Source organism: Vicia villosa, unplaced genomic scaffold, assembly GCF_029867415.1.
Source record: "Vicia villosa cultivar HV-30 ecotype Madison, WI unplaced genomic scaffold, Vvil1.0 ctg.000458F_1_1, whole genome shotgun sequence".
Classification (NCBI taxonomy): Eukaryota; Viridiplantae; Streptophyta; class Magnoliopsida; order Fabales; family Fabaceae; genus Vicia; species Vicia villosa.
Window position 1 is genome coordinate 152,012 of NW_026705219.1, and position 6,642 is coordinate 158,653.

Consider the following 6,642-nt stretch of genomic DNA (forward strand, 5'->3'; position numbering starts at 1 on the left):
ATCTCTTACCTCGCAACTGCTTCACTTTACGGTCCTCAATCCTCATAGGTAATGTCTCTACAGTCAGATTATCTCGCACCTGTATATCATCTACCTGAATCTCATGAGACGGATCCACAATGTATTTTCTCAATTGGGATACATGGAACACATCATGCAAATTAGCAAGTGCAGGCGGCAAAGCAATCTGATAAGCAACCTTCCTAATCTTCTTAGTAATCTGAAATGGACCAATGAAACGCGGAGTTAACTTCTTCGACTTCAAGGCTCTCCCAATGCCAGTCATCGGAGTAACTCGCATAAACACATGATCTCCCTCCTTAAATTCAATATCCTTCCTTCTTTTGTCATGGTAACTTTTCTGACGACTCTGAGAAGCTCTCATCTTCTCCTGAACCATCTTGATCTTTTCCGTAGTTTGTTGCACAATCTCCGGTCCAACCACCGCATTTTCTCTGGATTCGTACCAATACAACGGCGTTCTACATCTCCTACCATACAATGCTTCAAACGGAGCCATACCAATACTCGAATGATAACTATTGTTGTAGGTAAACTCAACCAAAGGTAAATAACTATCCCAAGCACCACCTTTCTCCAATACACAAGCTCGTAACAAATCCTCTAACGATTGAATCGTTCTCTCCGTCTGACCATCTGTCTGCGGATGATAAGCAGAACTCAACCTCAATTTAGTACCCAAGGCTTCTTGCAATCCTGTCCAGAACTTAGAATTAAACCTCGGATCTCTATCCGACACAATACTAGCCGGAACACCATGCAAACTCACTATCTTCTCAACATACAACTGAGCCAACTTCTCCATCGGATAATCCATTCTTATTGGAATAAAGTGAGCCGATTTCGTCAACCGGTCTACAATAACCCAAATAGAATCACAATTCTTGACTGTTCTAGGTAAACCAGATACAAAGTCCATAGAAATTCTATCCCACTTCCAATCCGGAACAAACAATGGTTCCATCAATCCAGACGGCTTCTGATGCTCAATTTTCAACTTCTGACAAATTAAACAAGCGTAAACAAACTCAGCAATTTCCTTCTTCATTCCAGGCCACCAAAACAACTTCTTCAAATCATGATACATCTTGGTAGCACCAGGATGAATGCTTAATCCACTTCGGTGTCCTTCTTCCAGAATACTCTTTCTGATCCCAGCAACATCGGGTACACACACTCGGTCTCCAAACCTCATAACGCCATTCTCATCGATTCGGAATTCACCTCCTCGACCTTGGTTAATCAATGTCAACTTATCTACCAAGCCAACGTCAGATTTCTGTCCGTTTCTAATTTCATCAAGGATACTATTAGTTAACTTCAACATCCCCAACTTAACACTATTAGAAGTACTTTCGCATACCAAACTCAAATCTCGGAATTGCTCAATTAAATCCAATTCTCGCACCATTAGCATAGACATATGCAATGACTTCCTGCTCAATGCATCAGCAACAACATTTGCTTTACCAGGATGGTAATTCAAACCGAAATCATAATCCTTCAGAAATTCTAACCATCTCCTCTGCCTCATATTAAGTTCCTTCTGATCGAAGAGATACTTCAGACTCTTATGATCGCTGAATACCTCAAATCAAGAACAATAAAGATATTGTCTTCACAGCTTCAACACAAATACCACAACCGCCTATTCCAAATCATGAGTCGGATAATTCATTTCATGAATTTTCAACTGTCTTGAAGTATAGGCTATTTATTACCTGCTTATCTTGCATCAACACACCACCTAAACCCATCAGTGAAGCATCACAGTACACATTGAAAGACTTTGCTGGATTAGGCAAAATTGAGATTGGAGCACTCGTCAATCTCTTCTTCAATTCTTGAAAACCTTTTTCACATTCGGAATCCCATACAAACACTTGTCCTTTCCTCGTTAGCTTAGTCATTGGCAATGCCAACTTCGAAAATCTTTCAATGAACTTTCTATAGTAACTTGCCAAACCAAGAAAACTACAAATCTCTGAAGCATTCTTCGGCGTCTCCCACTGAGATACCGCCTCCACCTTCGTTGGATCCAACGCAATACCATTCTTCGAAATTACATGGCCAAGAAAACTTACTTCCTTCAACTAGAATTCACATTTAGACAATTTCGCATACAACTTCTTCTCCTTCAATAACTCCAATACCACCCTTAAATGATCTGCATGTTCTTCATCACTCTTCGAGTAAATTAGAATGTCATCAATAAACACTACCACGAACTTGTCAAGGTACGGGTGAAATATCCTGTTCATATACTCCATGAAAATACCAGGTGCATTAGTAACACCAAATGGCATAACAAAATATTCATTATGTCCATACCTCGTTCGGAATTCCGTCTTCTGAATATCTTCCGCCTTCACATGAATTTGGTGATATCCAGACCTCAGATCAATCTTGCTAAACACACAAGCTCCAACCAACTGATCCATCAAATCTTCAATCCTCGACAAAGGGTATCGATTCTTGATTGTCACCTTGTTCAGTTGTCTATAATCAACACATAGTCTCATTGAACCTTCTTTCTTCTTAACCAACAATACCGGCGCACCCCACGGTGACACACTAGGACGAATAAACTTCTTTTCCAACAATTCCTCTAACTGTTTCTTCAATTCAGCCAACTCCGATGCTGACATGCGATACGGTGCCATCGACACAGGACTAGTTCCAGGAATCAATTCTATAGCGAACTCCACTTCTCTTTCAGGTGGCAACTCACTAACATCTTCTGGAAACACTTTCGAATACTCATTCACTACTCGTAGTCCACCAGTATTATCGCCCCCTTTCACTTCCATTGAAGAGCACAACATAAATACCACCGCTCCATCATTGACAACCAAATTCATTTGTTTGATTTGACAAATCCTCAACACTAACCTCTTCAGGAAAGATAACTGTCTTCGTAAAACAATTGATATGAACTCGATTAAATTGCAACCATTTCATCCCCAAAATGACGTCAAGTTGTTCAAGAGGAAGGCACACTAAGTCCATTCCAAAATTTCTACCAAATATGTCAACAGGACAGTTCAAACATGCGGAAGAAGTAGTTACTGAACCCGACGCAGGAGTGTCAATAATCATACTTCCATGAATAACAGATATTTCTAATCCCAACCGTTTAGCACAATCCAATGAAATGAACGAATGAGTCGCTCCAGTATCAATAATGGCAACTAAAGGTGTGTCATGGATAAAACACGTACCTTTAATCAGACGATCTTCTAGAGTAGTCTCTGACCCAAACAAAGCAAAGACCTTCCACTAGCCTGATCCTTCTTCGATTTAGTGCAGTGTGGACTAATGTGGCCCTCTTCGCCGCAATTGTAGCAAGTCACAATCTTCATCCTACAATCAGAAGCAATATGACCCGCCTTACCACACTTGAAGCATTTCTTCTCTCCACTCTTGCACTCATTCCTTCTATGCCCGGTCTCACCACAATTATAGCACATAACAGGAGCACCAGAATCTCCCCCACTAGGCCTCTTCCAATCCCCAACTCTAGGATTTCCTCTACCATATGGCTTACCTCTATCCATAGGCTTCTTACCTTTCTTGTCAACCAACTCGCGAGAGTGAGATGACTTCAGATTAAGGTTATCCTCTTCGAAGATCCTACTACAGTCCACCAAATCGACAAATCGCCGAATTCTCTAGTACCTGATTCCTTGCTTGATCTCATCACGAAGACCATTCTCAAACTTGATGCACTTTGAGAATTCACTAGCCTCGTCATTGTTGTAGTGAACGTAGTACTTCGCCAACTCAACAAATTTCGAAGCATACTCTGGTACTGTCATATTATCCTGAGTCAGCTCCAAAAATTCAATTTCTTTCCTGCCCCGAACATCCTCAGGAAAATACCTCCTCAGAAACTCTCTTTTGAACACAGCCCATGAAATAGCTACACCGTCAGCATCCAATTCAGCCCTGGTAGACATCCACCAGTCATTAGCCTCTTGAGACAGCATATGAGTACTATACCTCACTTTCCGGTTCTCAGCACAGTCGATGACTCTGAAAATCCTCTCGATCTCCTTAAGCCACTTCTGAGTGAAGGATAGAAAAACACTTAGAAAGGGGGGGGGGGTTTGAATAATTGTAGTCTAAAAACTTGAACGATAAAAACAATTTGCACAGTTATTTTTATCCTGGTTCGTTGTTAACTAAACTACTCCAGTCCACCCCCACGGAGTGATTTACCTCACCTGAGGATTTAATTCACTAATCGCAACAGATTACAATGGTTTTCCACTTAGTCCGCGACTAAGTCTTCTAGAGTATCCTGATCACAACCTGATCACTCCAGGAACAAATTCTTAGACACAAGCTAATACTTTCTTAGAGTATCCTGACCACCACGTGATCACTCTAATTACAACTGCTTAGACACAAGCTAAGACTTCCTAGAGTATCCTGATCAACACTTGATCACTCTAGTTACTTACAAATTAATGTAATCAATTCTAAGAGTATTACAAATGCTTCTGAAAAGCTATAATCACAACAGTGATATTTCTCTTAACGTTTAAGCTTAATCTCACTAATATATTACAACCGCAATGTAGTGAGCTTTGATGAAGATGAAGTTTCTGAGCTTTGAGTTTGAACAGCGTTTCAGCAAGTTAATTGTTAGCAAATCGTCAACCTTGCTTCTCATCAGAACTTCATATTTATAGGCACTTGAGAAGATGACCGTTGGGAGCATTTAATGCTTTGCGTATTCCGTACAACATTGCATTTAATGTTTCACGCTTTTGTCAACTACCTCGAGCCTTGTTCACGCAGTGTCTACTGACGTTGCCTTTAATAGCTTCCAACGTTCCTTTTGTCAGTCAGCGTAGCCTGCCACCTGTACTTTCTTCTGATCTGATGTTTGTGTATACAACGTTTGAATATCATCAGAGTCAAAAAGCTTGGTGCAAAGCATCTTCTTGTCTTCTGACCTTGAAGTGCTTCTGAGCGTGATACCATGAGAACTTCAGTGCTTCTGCTTCTGATCTCAAGTTCTTCTGATTCTTCCATAGACCCATGTTCTGATTCTGCTTTGACCATCTTCTGATGTCTTGCCAGACCATGTTCTGATGTTGCATGCTGAACCTTCTGAGTCAAAGCTTCTGAGCGCTGATTTGTGCATACTCTTTATATATTTCCTGAAAAGAAAATTGCAATGTATTAGAGTACCACATTATCTCACACAAAATTCATATCCTTGTTATCATCAAAACTAAGAATATTGATCAGAACAAATCTTGTTCTAACAATCTCCCCCTTTTTGATGATGACAAAAACATATATAAATGATATGAATTTGCGATCAGAAAGAGCAGACGGCTAAAGACAATTTACACAGCTATAGCATAAGCATGTGAATATGTCTCCCCCTGAGATTAACAATCTCCCCCTGAGATGAATAATCTCCCCCTGAAATTAATACTAGAAGAATTTTATAAATAAAAGACTTCCCTAAGTATTTCAGTAGAGACGTTCAGTGTGCTTGATCTTCAGAACATTCATGACTTCTGATTTCTGCTTCCATAGGACAGCTTCAGAACATTGAATTTCTTTAGATCCTCAGAACATTCACAGCTTCTGATTCCTGCTTCCATCGGACAGCTTCAGAACTTGAATTTCTTTGATCTTCAAAATATTCACAGCTTCTGACTTCTGCTTCCATCGGACAGCTTCAGAACTTGAATTTCTTTAGATCTTCAGAACATCCACAGCTTCTGATTCTTGCTTCCATTGGGACAGCTTCAGAGCTTGAATTTCTTCTTACATCACTTCATGCTAGAATGTATCAGAACATTGTTGAATGTACCAGAGCATCATCAGAGCATCTCTACATCCTGAAATGTTACAGAACAAAACTAAACGACAAAAGTCAGCATGAATGAGTCAGAACATAGAATATGTTTCAGAACACATTATATGTATCAGAGCCATATAGAATGTATCAGAACAAATAGACATAATGTTTCAGATCATATTCTATCATCAGAATATCTGAACATTCTTCCTTCTTGCTTCTGATTCTGATTCTGAAGCTTCATAGCACTCAGCTTGCTTCAAGAATCCAAGAGCTTGATTCATCTTGTTGCTTCTTATGTTGATCTTGAATCTTCAATTCCTGCAACAACACAACTTAAAAGCATAGAACTTTGCAAGTTCTGTTAGTAAAGCAACTGATTAAATCAAATCATTTATCACATATTTCTCCCCCTTTTTGTCATATCATCAAAAACATAAAAGATTCAGATAAAAACAAAAAGAAACACATGGAAGGAAAAGGATGATTTTCATTGAAGTTCAAACAGACAAGTACAGAAGTACACGAGGAGAAGGAAGAGAAGATGCACAAAACAGATGCAGCAAAAGCAAAAACAAAACAACTAAGACTCAATCTAAGATGACCCTAGCCTTGACAAGATCTTGGCCAGCATCTCTTGAACCCCATTGTTGTGCTCGTTCTGCTTCTCTATGAAAGCTCTAAACTCAGCATTGACTAAGCTTTGCTCATCCTGGTTCCTCTGAAGAACTTCCAGAGTCCTTGCAAGACGGGAAGGTTCATCAGAAGAAGCTTCACAGCTTCTATCCAACGGG